The sequence below is a fragment of the Dendrobates tinctorius genome, unplaced genomic scaffold (assembly GCF_039654945.1).
Source record: "Dendrobates tinctorius isolate UK_male_01 unplaced genomic scaffold, ASM3965494v1 ptg000287l, whole genome shotgun sequence".
In the NCBI taxonomy this organism is placed as follows: domain Eukaryota; kingdom Metazoa; phylum Chordata; class Amphibia; order Anura; family Dendrobatidae; genus Dendrobates; species Dendrobates tinctorius.
The window spans coordinates 618,734-631,839 of NW_027361954.1; the positions used below are offsets into that span (position 1 = coordinate 618,734).

At 50.9% G+C, this 13,106-nt stretch overlaps 1 long non-coding RNA gene across 2 annotated transcripts; it reads left to right on the forward strand.

Annotated features, from left to right (window-relative positions):
- Positions 1-2,471: 2,471 nt before the first annotated feature.
- LOC141072820 (uncharacterized) lies at positions 2,472-12,892 on the forward strand. 2 transcript variants are annotated; one of them, XR_012226867.1, is made up of 8 exons: positions 2,472-2,579; positions 2,671-2,773; positions 4,886-5,028; positions 9,148-9,284; positions 10,201-10,255; positions 10,332-10,395; positions 10,471-10,557; positions 11,996-12,892. It is a non-coding gene; the product is annotated as an uncharacterized lncRNA (long non-coding RNA). The 2 variants fall into 2 exon arrangements; XR_012226866.1 differs by having other exon boundaries at positions 2,510-2,773.
- Positions 12,893-13,106: the final 214 nt, after the last annotated feature.

The following is a 13,106-nucleotide window of genomic DNA, read 5'->3' on the forward strand; positions in this document are numbered from 1 at the left end:
GCCAGTACACCTTACACGCCCCCACAGCCTTCTTGAATTCTTCAAGCACAGACTGCCTGGCACATGCCTCTCTCAGGTCCTCGGGTACCTCAACAACTCACTTGAATTTCAAAGTGCTATTCTCTTCACGGACGGACGGCTCCTGTTTTGCCTAGGACATTTCCATCAAGACATCTGCCATGACTGGCTGATTGTCTTGTCCAGCTCTTAGTGCAAACTCTCCCTGAGCTTTACCCTCTTCAAGACCCTTTGCCAAGATGGGCCTTTACAGCTTTGCCTCATTACCACTCTGGCACTGCCGCTGTAAGTCTGCGACCACCAACTCCTTCTCTTGTAGAAGTCCTCCTAATGCTTCTCTGAGCACCACCATATCTTCAAATGTGGCCTTGTTCACGGTTTGACACTTTGACAGGTGACCTCTGAGCTCAGAGACTTCCTTCTCCAGCTCATCCACTCTGTGCCCAGGACCCTTTCTCGTTCGACATGCTCTTTTACCGTCTCTTTAAGCATCTTTATTTCATGATCCTGTTCTCTTTTGGCCAGCATGTGTCGCACCATAACTTCTTTAATTATATTTTCAGATGGGCCAGCTTGCCCACCCAAACTCTGCTGCTTGAGAGTTCTATCTGTTCCTTCATCACCAGGTTTAGCTTTCTCTTGGGTCTTCCATCCATTACCTTCGACTGCCTCTAGGGTCTCTGCTGGGCTCTCTGAAGAATCACTGTTCTTGCTCCCAGACTCAAAAACTGAGTTTTTGTCAGATTTTTGTTCCTTCAAATGCTTTACTTCGGCTTGTAAATCTGTCACTTTTTCCTACTCCCGAGACAACTCTTTGGCGAGGTCCTGGAACTCCTGCACTTTGTTCCAGCAGGTCATTTCCAGCTGAGACACGTTTTCTGCATTCTCCTGCCAAGCAGAGCACAGCTTCTCCTCGGTGGAGTGGAGGGTATGGAGCAGCTTCTGCTCCTGCGCATCCTTCTCTCTGAGCTGAGCCTTGACTACCGAGAGCTCGGACTCCAGGTGACGCACCTGATCCAGCTGCGTGGAGTTGGCAGCTTTCATACTCGACACCTTCAACCTCTCTTGAGGCTCTGCCCGGTCACCCTTAGGTACCTTTCTACTCTCTAGAACTTAAGAGAACTCCACACTCTCCAGCTCTTCAGCATCAGGTTCTCTGTAGGCTTCACCATACTCAACAGCTTGACTCTGGTGGGATCTTTTTTGCTGAGGTGCGTGTTTAGCCCGCTACGTAGCTTTGAGGTAGCTTTTGGTGCCAACGCGTTCCCGAGTGCCCGACGGCCCGCCGGTACAAATTTGGCGCAAATCGTAGAACACGAAAATTTCCGTCCCTTACCAGGCACTCAACCGCCGGCCCCTTTTCACGCCCATTTCACGCAGTTTACCGGGCGCTCAATTTTGACATTGGTCTGCAGTACCGCAATGAACACCAGGTGTCATCATTGTATTTTTTTTTTAATCAGAGACCACAAGGTGGCAGGATTGCCTTATTTAATAGAATGCTAATGTCTTTCAGTAAAGCTTTGCCTTAAATGACATTTTTAAATAGCTTTTTTGAAGGAACCGGCTGCAGGAACCCGGGGGCAGGTTGTCAGAGGCTGCAGGAGACCGGGGGCAGGTTGTCAGGGGGCTGCAGGAGACCGGGGGCAGGTTGTCAGAGGCTGCAGGAGACCGGGGGCAGGTTGTCAGGGGCTGCAGGAGACCGGGGGCAGGTTGTCAGGGGCTGCAGGAGACCGGGGGCAGGTTGTCAGGGGACTGCAGGAGACCGGGGGCAGGTTGTCAGGGGCTGCAGGAGACAGGGGGCAGGTTGTCAGAGGCTGCAGGAGACCGGGGGCAGGTTGTCAGGGGGCTGCAGGAGACCGGGGGCAGGTTGTCAGGGGCTGCAGGAGACCGGGGGCAGGTTGTCAGAGGCTGCAGGAGACCGGGGGCAGGTTGTCAGGGGCTGCAGGAGACCGGGGGCAGGTTGTCAGAGGCTGCAGGACACCGGGGGCAGGTTGTCAGGGGCTGCAGGAGACCGGGGGCAGGTTGTCAGGGGCTGCAGGACACCGGGGGCAGGTTGTCAGGGGCTGCAGGAGACCGGGGGCAGGTTGTTAGGGGCTGCAGGACACCGGGGGCAGGTTGTCAGGGGCTGCAGGAGACCGGGGGCAGGTTGTCAGGGGCTGCAGGAGACCGGGGGCAGGTTGTCAGGGGCTGCAGGAGACCGGGGGCAGGTTGTCAGGGGCTGCAGGACACCGGGGGCAGGTTGTCAGGGGCTGCAGGAGACCGGGGGCAGGTTGTCAGGGGCTGCAGGAGACCGGGGGCAGGTCTGCCAGACTGAGTGTAACATAGGGCAGTGGAGTGGTAGGGGTAGGGAGATGTGTGACGCGGCCGGGCAGCTTGTCACTCAATCCCCTGTTCTCTGCACTGTGTGGCCGGTGGGCGGGTATGGGGGCGGGGCTATTTCCTTTTGTCGCCAGACATTCATCCCATTCATCCCACTTGTGCAATGCTGTCTGGCCGGGGTGGGAGTCAGTGGTGTGCGTCCGGAGGAGGAAGGTCGGGTGTCAGCGCTCTGTGAGCCTGTGTGTGACATAGGGCAGTGGAGTGGGAGGGGCGGGGAGATGTGTGACGCGGCCGGGCAGCTTGTCACTCAATTCCCTGTTCTCTGCACAGTGTGGCCGCTGGGCGGGGCCAGCGTCCTGTGAGGCCGGGTCACTGTCCATCTCGCCGGGCTCTGTGTGCTGTGGGAAATTTAAAGCTTGGAAGCCGCCTGCTGGTAAGTATGTACACCCCTATGGGCACCACCAATACATAGCTACTGTATGGGGTCAGCTGTGTGGGGCATGGCAGGGATACAGGCTGTCCCGGTGGGGTGGAGGGAGGGGAAGCTCAGCACAGTGTATGGGGTCAGCTGTGTGGGGCATGGCAGGGATACAGGCTGTCCCGGTGGGGTGGAGGGAGGGGAAGCTCAGCACAGTGTATGGGGTCAGCTGTGTGGGGCATGGCAGGGATACAGGCTGTCCCGGTGGGGTGGGGGGAGGGGAAGCTCAGCACAGTGTATGGGGTCAGCTGTGTGGGGCATGGCAGGGATACAGGCTGTCCCGGTGGGGTGGGGAGGGGAAGCTCAGCACAGTGTATGGGGTCAGCTGTGTGGGGCATGGCAGGGATACAGGCTGTCCCGGTGGGGTGGAGGGAGGGGAAGCTCAGCACAGTGTATGGGGTCAGCTGTGTGGGGCATGGCAGGGATACAGGCTGTCCCGGTGGGGTGGGGGGAGGGGAAGCTCAGCACAGTGTATGGGGTCAGCTGTGTGGGGCATGGCAGGGATACAGGCTGTCCCGGTGGGGTGGAGGGAGGGGAAGCTCAGCACAGTGTATGGGGTCAGCTGTGTGGGGCATGGCAGGGATACAGGCTGTCCCGGTGGGGTGGGGGGAGGGGAAGCTCAGCACAGTGTATGGGGTCAGCTGTGTGGGGCATGGCAGGGATACAGGCTGTCCCGGTGGGGTGGAGGGAGGGGAAGCTCAGCACAGTGTATGGGGTCAGCTGTGTGGGGCATGGCAGGGATACAGGCTGTCCCGGTGGGGTGGAGGGAGGGGAAGCTCAGCACAGTGTATGGGGTCAGCTGTGTGGGGCATGGCAGGGATACAGGCTGTCCCGGTGGGGTGAGGGGAAGCTCAGCACAGTGTATGGGGTCAGCTGTGTGGGGCATGGCAGGGATACAGGCTGTCCCGGTGGGGGGAGGGGAAGCTCAGCACAGTGTATGGGGTCAGCTGTGTGGGGCATGGCGGGGATACAGGCTGTCCCGGTGGAGTGGGGGGAGGGGAAGCTCAGCACAGTGTATGGGGTCAGCTGTGTGGGGCATGGCAGCGATACAGGCTGTCCCGGTGGGGTGAGGGGAAGCTCAGCACAGTGTATGGGGTCAGCTGTGTGGGGCATGGCAGGGATACAGGCTGTCCCGGTGGGGTGGAGGAAGGGGAAGCTCAGCACAGTGTATGGGGTCAGCTGTGTGGGGCATGGCAGGGATACAGGCTGTCCCGGTGGAGGGAGGGGAAGCTCAGCACAGTGTATGGGGTCAGCTGTGTGGGGCATGGCGGGGATACAGGCTGTCCCGGTGGGGTGAGGGGAAGCTCAGCACAGTGTATGGGGTCAGCTGTGTGGGGCATGACAGGGATACAGGCTGTCCCGGTGGGGTGGAGGAAGGGGAAGCTCAGCACAGTGTATGGGGTCAGCTGTGTGGGGCATGGCAGGGATACAGGCTGTCCCGGTGGGGTGGGGGGAGGGGAAGCTCAGCACAGTGTATGGGGTCAGCTGTGTGGGGCATGGCAGGGATACAGGCTGTCCCGGTGGGGTGGGGGGAGGGGAAGCTCAGCACAGTGTATGGGGTCAGCCGTGTGGGGCATGGCAGGGATACAGGCTGTCCCGGTGGGTTGGAGGGAGGGGTAGCTCAGCACAGAGTATGGGGTCAGCTGTGGGGGGCACGGCAGGGATACAGGCTGTCCAGTTGGGGTGGAGGGAGGGGATGCTCAGCACAGTATATGGGGTCAGCTGTGGGGGGCACGGCGGGGATACAGGCTGTCCCGGTGGGTGGGAGGGTGAGCTGACATGCAGGGGGCTGTGTTATCACTGCTGTGAACACTAGCAGGGCTTAGAATAGAAATAATAGTAAAATACAATAATTCGATAATTCATTTTTTTTTCTTTCCCTGTTTGTCATTAGCTAACAGAGCATAACCCACAGGTAACACTTGAGGAAGCCGCCACCGCGCGCTGTGTCTGCTGGAACCATACACTCATGGATGAAGATTCATATTTAATGTATTAATAGAATTAATAGGATTTAGAATAAAAATAATTTTAAAATTCAATAATTTCCTTTTTTTTTTCAACTAGTTAACAAGGCATCTCAGAGACTGAACTGGCTCCATGTGGCAAGGACAACAAATTTCCCTGCTGGACGACATCACGATGGAGGGACGATGCTCTCCGGCCTCCATCATAATGTGGACCAGCTAGCCTCTTCATCCTTTGTTTGGGTAAGTAAAAATCCATGTACGTATCGTCAAAGTAGCTGTCATGACACGTACATTCATGTATGTGTATACATGTATATACAGTCACCTGTCATGACACCAGAGAGCTGTGTGGCTCTGTAGCACTCTCCAGCACCACACAGCGTCCTACACAGCATTGCGGCCTGCCACAGCCTCCTGCAGCCCCTGACAACCTGCCCCCGGGCTCCTGCAGCCCCTGACAACCTGCCCCCGGGCTCCTGCAGCCCCTGACAACCTGCCCCCGGGCTCCTGCAGCCCCTGACAACCTGCCCCCGGGCCCCCTGGCAGTGCCGCAGAGTCCCTGGCAGTGCCGCAGAGTCCCTGGCAGTGCCGCAGAGTCCCTGGCAGTGCCGCAGAGTCCCTGGCAGTGCCGCAGAGTCCCTGGCAGTCTCACTCAGTGCCTGTGATAAGAGTGGTCCCTAAAATGTGGGGGGGCGCCGTGCCCTCACCCTCCGAAAAATCTCCCCTTCCATGCCAATTGGCACGTCGAGGGCCCGGTAAGCGACGGCCATTTGCCACGGTCGTTACCCGGTTCTCGACATGCCAATGCCATCAGGCAAGTCGAGGTCTGGGTAAGAAACGTGGCTATACCACGTATGTTACCGGGATCTAGATACTATCCTGTGGATGGAACGTGGGGGGGAGCTCGCGGTTCTGGGTCTGTTTCTCTTGAACCACAAGTCACAGCAACCCAGTTTTGGTGTCTTTTTCGTAGTGGAGACTCTCAGCTGTCCACCCTGGGAGCGACTAATGTCTGGCTCTTACGGCACGGGAGTGGTGGTCCTCAGAGCCAGGGCCTAGGTTCTCCGGAACCGCAAGTCGCAGCCGGGCGAAACGGGTCTTAAAATCTGGGGAATTCCCTCGGTTTTCATCCCCCAAAGTGGCTCGTCACTGTGCGCTTAGGCTAGCCAGCTCTCATCCTCAGTATGTCACATTCAACAGTGAGAGCCGGCTAATGGTGCAGGCTTGAGGGGGAACAAATGCCCAACAGAGCAGCACACAGCCCCAATAAATATTTCCCCACATCAGTCTGGTAATTAGATTTCAAATGACACCCCAGTGGCCCCTCTGGCTTTACCAGAAGTCGCACCAGGGGCCCAATATCTGATTTGGACAGCAGATTTGAAAAGACATTTTGAGGCCTTGGGTCGGTTTTGAGGTTCTGAAACCCCACAACTACCAAGCAGAAGGTACCAGGCCAACCAAACTTGGCAGGAATATTCTCCAGGATGCCTCCTTCAAACAGAGTCATAACTTGTCCCCCTGCTGCCCAGGGAATTTGAATTCAGGGGTCAGTGCATGGCTGTCCATTGATGAAAAGGATCCTGGTGGTGCAAGCTTGAGGGGGAACAAATGCCCAACAGAGCAGCACACAGCCCCAATAAATGTTCCCTCACATCAGTCTGGTAATTAGCTTTCAAACCACACCCCAATGGCCCCTCTGGCTTTACCAGATGTCGCACCAGGGGCCCAATATCTGATTTGGACAGCAGATTTGAAAAGACATTTTGAGGCCTTGGGTCGGTTTTGAGGTTCTGAAACCCCACAACTACCCAGCAGAAGGTACCAGGCCAACCAAACTTGGCAGTAATATTGTCCAGGATGCCACCTACATACAGAGACATGACTTGTCCCCCTGCTCCCCATGGAATTTGATTTCAGGGGGTCAGAGCATGGCTGTCCATGGATAAAAATGGTCCTGGTGGTGCAGGCTTGAGGGGGCACAAATGCCCAACAGAGCAGCACACAGCCCCAATAAATGTTCCCTCACATTTGTGTGGTAATTTGCTTTCAATTAACACCCCAGTGGCCCCTCTGGCTTTACCAGAAGTCGCACCAGGGGCCCAATATCTGATTTTGACAGGATGCCTCACAGAGACATCACTTTTCCCCCTGCTCCCCATCGAATTTGATTTCCTACCAAGTTTGGTTGGCCTGGTACCTTCTGCTGGGTAGTTGTGGGGTTTCAGAACCTCAAAACCGACCCAAGGCCTCAAAATGTCTTTTCAAATCTGCTGTCCAAATCAGATATTGGGCCCCTGGTGCGACTTCTGGTAAAGCCAGAGGGGCCACTGGGGTGTCATTTTAAAGCTAATTACCAGACTGATGTGAGGGAACATTTATTGGGGCTGTGTGCTGCTCTGTTAGGCATTTGTGCCCCCTCAAGCCTGCACCACCAGGATCCTTTTCATCAATGGACAGCCATGCTCTGACCCCAGAATTCAAATTCCCTGGGCAGCAGGGGGACAAGTGATGTCTCTGTTTGTAGGAGGCATCCTGGACAATTTTCCTGCCAAGTTTGGTTGGCCTGGTACCTTCTGCTGGGTAGTTGTGGGGTTTCAGAACCTCAAAACCGACCCAAGACCTCAAAATGTCTTTTCAAATCTGCTGTCCAAATCAGATATTGGGCACCTGGTGCGACCTCTGTTAAAGCCAGAGGGACCACTGGGGTGTCATTTGAAAGCTAACTACCAGACTGATGTGAGGGAACATTTATTGGGGCTGTGTGCTGCTCTGTTGGGCATTTGTTCCCCCTCAGGCCTTCACCACCTGAATCCTTTTCATCAGTGGACAGCCATCCTCTGACCCCTGAATTCAAATTCCCTGGGCAGCAGGGGGACAAGTGATGTCTCTGTTTGAAGGAGGCATCCTGGACAATATTCCTGCCAAGTTTGGTTGGCCTGGTACCTTCTGCTGGGTAATTGTGAGGTTTCAGAAGCTCAAAACCGACCCAAGGCCTCAAAATGTCTTTTCAAATCTGCTGTCCAAATCAGATATTGGGCCCCTGGTGCGACTTCTGGTAAAGCCAGAGGGGCCACTTGGGTGTCATTTGAAAGCTAATTACCAGACTGATGTGATGGAACATTTATTGGGGCTGTGTGCTGCTCTGTTGGGCATTTGTTCCCCCTCAAGCCTGCACCACCAGGATCCTTTTTTATCAATGGACAGCCATGCACTGACCCCAGAAATCAAATTCCCTGGGCAGCAGGGGGACAAGTGATGTCTCTGTTTGTAGGAGGCATCCTGGACAATATTCCAATATGAAACGTGAATATACTACGTGTGTTACCGGGCTCTCGATACTATCCTTTGGATGGAACGTGGGGGGAGCTCGCGGTTCTGGGTCTGTTTCTCTTGAACCACAAGTCACAGCAACCCAGTTTTGGTGTCTTTTTCGTAGCGGAGACTCTCAGCAGTCCACCCTGGGAGCGACTAATGTCTGGCGCTTACGGCACGGGAGTGGTGGTCCTCAGAGCCAGGGCCTAGGTTCTCCGGAACCGCAAGTCGCAGCCGGGCGAAACGGGTCTTAAAATCTGGGGAATTCCCTCGGTTTTCATCCCCCAAAGTGGCTCGTCACTGTGCGCTTAGGCTGCGGAGCTACCCAGCAAAAAGATGAAAACGTCGGCCATTTTGACAGGGAGCGGGGGGTGCGAAACATTTTCCCCCTGGCATGTGATATGTCAATCGAATAGAGAATTTCACCCAGAAAACAATGGCGTGCTTTTTTTCCACGTTGCGTTAGTGGTTTTCGATTTAATGTGGCGTTTTACTTTTGTTTTAGGCAAAATGAATGATATTCTCCAAAAGTGCCAGCGAGAAGAGGGGGCCCTGAAATGTGTGGGGGGGCACCGTGCCCTCACCCTCCGAAAGATCTAGTGGCCGACTGCCACCGCCACGGAGATATGATCGATTTCCAATGCATGTCTACAAGAAAAACATGCCAAAACTTCGAGGGTTCAATGGTCTGATGCTAGCCCTTTTACGGGAAGAAATCCCAAGGTGTGCCCTTCAAATAGACACCAAAAGCATGTGGCTGCAAATTGTGGTTCCAGAGAAATGAGACCAAGACCTCCGGCACCCAAGGTTCAATGCAAATTGGATGGTCAAGGCCTGGTTAACGAACGGGGCGTGTATGCGGCTGTTACCCGGATCTCGATATAGTAATTTAAATGGAACGGAGATACCACTTTGATTAGGTGGTTACACTTCCTCTTGTACCTAGGTGGCACAAGAAGACGTGGAGCTGCCTTTTTCTTGCAGTGACTAGGGTTCGAATCCTTTTATTGTTTAACTCAATATTTATTTTTCTATTTCTTTAAGGGGTGTGTTCTTAAACTTGAGTAGTGACAGCACAGCCAATCATGATGAGGAGGAAGTTGAGGTGAGGATTTGAATATGGGGCATGTCTTTACTTGCTTTCAAACTGCCTACGAAGAAAGATGGCTGAGAGACAAACTGTAAGTACATAAATCAGCAACCCGGTTTTGGTGTCTATTTGAAGTGCAGTGCCTGGGCTTTCTTCCCCTAAAAGCGCTAGTGTCCAGGGCTTATGAAGGCAGAGCAGTGACCCCAGATTTTGGGCATTTTTTTTCTCATAGATATGCATTGGAAAGTGGATAAGGGTGGTCCGTTTTGGGCAAATTTCTCTGGAATTCAAGTCACTGCAGGGCAGTGAGGGTCTTAAAATTTGTGGGAGACTCTGTACTCACCCTGTTAAAGATCTAGATTCTGTGTGCATCAGCCACGGAGATATAATCGCTTAGCTCCCTATGATGAATCCCATTAATTTAGGACTTTGACAATTTTTTCACCTACAAATTACCAGAAGTCCTAAATGAATGGCATAGTAGGAAAAGCGCACTGGCAAATAGTACATGTGTTGATGAGCATGCTTCCTATAATTTATAGCATTTTTTACAGAGAGGCTTCAAAATGGCACATGCTCTGAAGTACAATTCGAATTGACCCAGATTCCTTGTCCTTAACTATGTGCACATGCTGCGGATTATGTGCGGATTCATCCGCGCGGATTTTGTAAAATCCGCAGGTGAAACCGCAGGTCAAAAGACCTGCGGATTGCTCTGCGGTTTTGCCCTGCGGTTTTTCATCTCCTCAATGGAGGAGATGGCAAACCGCAGGAGAATCCGCAGAAAGAATTGACATGTCAATTCTTTCTGCGGATTGAAAACCGCAGATAATCCGCGAGGAAAATTCCGCACCGTCTGCACTGCGGTTTTTGATTCCCATAGGGAATCATGGTACTGTACACCGCAGCAAAAACTGCTGCGGGTCCACAGCGGCCAAAACCGCTGCGGAACCGCAGCAAAATCCGCAGCGTGTGCACACAGCCTAAGATGTCTTTATTTTTTGTAGGATTTTGCACACTACAATTATGAAGAATCATTGGTCCATGTTTCCCAAAAAAGAGGTGGGTTGAATCATAAAAGAACATGAGGCTGTGGTGTCACATGCAATATTTAATAGCATTTCATATTCGGTTTCAGCTATTTCTGATGTAATGGTGAAAAAGTGAAGCGTTCCAGGGAGGTGGAGGTGTTTACCATACAGGTAATGTTCTGCTCACATATTCATCCACGTTCCCATTTGTTCTCCATCCTCTTAACCACATTACTCTCTCTGTAGGTCAGAGGTTGGCGTCGGTACAGAATGTTAAAACTGATAAACGATGCCCTGGAACATCAGGATGAAGCATACCAGTTGAAACCCAAGGTACGGAGTCCTGTTAAATTACTTTTACGCGGGATGATTTATCAGGCTATTACGCCCATCTAGCACCTCGATTGTCAATGTGACTTTACACACAACTATTAAGCAACTGTCGCTCAGTAGTCGGTGATGAGCGACTATCGTTCCAATTGTGCACGACCACACACCGGACACTAAATGATATTCCCTCAGTCACTCAGATCATGCAGTGTTGTTTTGTTTGGCTGAGTACATGCTATCGCCAGTATTTCATTAGCACACTGGCTGGGGAACAGTTCCAGTCTTTTGTCTGCACTGCATTAGCACTGTGAAGAGGTTTGTACTACACCACGATGCATGACACTTCACCAAATAGCACTCCGGTATATGATAAAAGGGTTAAACGCTCACCCGAATGCTGACCGAGGCATCCTGCAGTACTTCAGGACCTTCAACAGCATCAGAGATCATTTGATCTCCAACATCATTGAAGGTCCTGCAAGAAGCCTCATTGAGCAGCGGTGTCATTCAGGTGTGTAAAGCCAGCCCTTTGTCACTTTTTTTTTTTTTTTTTTTTAAATCAATGAACACTGAGCAACTTCTAGATCAGCAATCTTGGGCAGAAAACAAGTATTTTGCTCTGAAGGTACACAGCCTATCAGTACAGGATCCATTAAAGTTGTTCACTGACTGGGGTGGGAGGTGGTAGGGGAGGTAGTGAAGAAAAAATAAAATAAAATCAGTTGGAAAAAAAACTTGCACATCTCCACAGCCAGGTTGTCTACATTCAACCCTTCTGATTGCAGGCACAGACATCTCAGAACCTCCCATATAACAAAGGAGATAAGAGTTGGTGTGTAGAAAACATTGCTATGCGGAGGGGTAGACATTACATTTTTATAAAATAAAATGAGCAAACTCCACATAGCAAAGTTTTCTACAGCCCTTAACTTGTTATCTCCTTTCCTATCTGCTACTATTGTGACCTGACTCGCAGCCTAAGGCTATGTGCACACGGGGAAAATCCTCCTGCGGATTTTTCTGCGCAGAATTCACGAAATCCGCAGGTCAAATGAGCTGCATTTTTCCTGCGGATTTCTTCCTTTTTTAGTGCAGTTTTGATGCGGTTTTTCAGTGCGGTTTTCCCCCTGCGGTTTTTGAGAATGGGGAGATAGAAAACCGCACAAAAGAAGTCACATGCAGTTGTTTGAAAACCGCACACCCACTTTCTGCAGCGTCTGCACAGATTTTTTTTTTTCCATAGATTTACATGCTACTGTAAATCACTGTGCGGTTCTGCGGGAAAAATGCATCGTGTGCACATGGCCTAAAAGCATCTTTGATTACAGTATATAATGTATAATATTTTGTGGGTGACAATGTTGCCGAGGTGCCATACCAGACTGTCACTATGTATAATGTTGCACTGTGCAATATTGATCAAATTTTTTTCTCTCCCCAGTTTGGATACGGTTTCACAAATTGGCAATAATGAAGATGGAGAAAGGAAGCTATGCCATTGCTGTAAAGCACAGGAATAAGACCAAATATAGTTTTATGTTTGTTTCTCTAAATAACATGACGTTTGCTTTGGTTTTGTTCCCTTTTCTATAGTATAGTGGTGATATGAATATGATATGTACATGTCAGCATACCCTGTGGACTTTTTCTACTGTGAATTTTAGGAGCTTGACACTTGCACAATGAATAATGATGAGGTGTCCGTGTGACCAGAGGTTACAGAATGCAATTGTACCCATTGTATCTGATGAGGTTATTCTCATATGTGTTTTTCTGTCACAGGCCAGAAAAAGGAGATGAAAGTAGAATGGTCCTGGATAATCAGACAGTGCATGCACTAGGGCTCATGCCTTGTCTTTCAGGCAACTAACTCACAGCTATGTGAATACAGCTACAAGCAAGCTAAAGTACTTAATGACTAGTAGGGAGTGAGAGGTGCTATAAAAGTACAGAGTACCTGAAGGCCATGAGTACAAAGATGGCTTTACAAACCCTAATACCATTAAACAAGTCTTCTATAGCCCACACACAACTACAACATAGCCAGCTTAAATAATATTTTATTGAATTAAAACGAAAGCTCAAACTGTTAAAAATATAATTCAAATAAGAGTGCATTTACTCAGGCAATTAATCCAGTGACATTGTCAAGGGATGGGCCTTAAATTTATCAGCTCAGATCCCTGTGCATAGTCCTCACTTTGGCCATGATGCCAGAGCAATTGACAGGTTTTTTTCATCATTGCTGATAGCCCTAGGCCTTAAAAGCGTACAAATTTTTATATATATATATATATATATACTGTGACAGATCTGTCACTTCTCTGTGTGCGAAATTCACAGTAAATATGCAGGTGACTACATTGCATATTTACTGCAACGTGTACCAGTTTTACGTGCAAGAACCATCCATACGCATGTGTGGATCAGCCCTTGGAATCCCCTGTTTCTATATATATATATATATATATATATATATATATATATATATATATATATATATATATATATATATTACACACACACATTGGAAAGAAACAGGGGATTCCAAG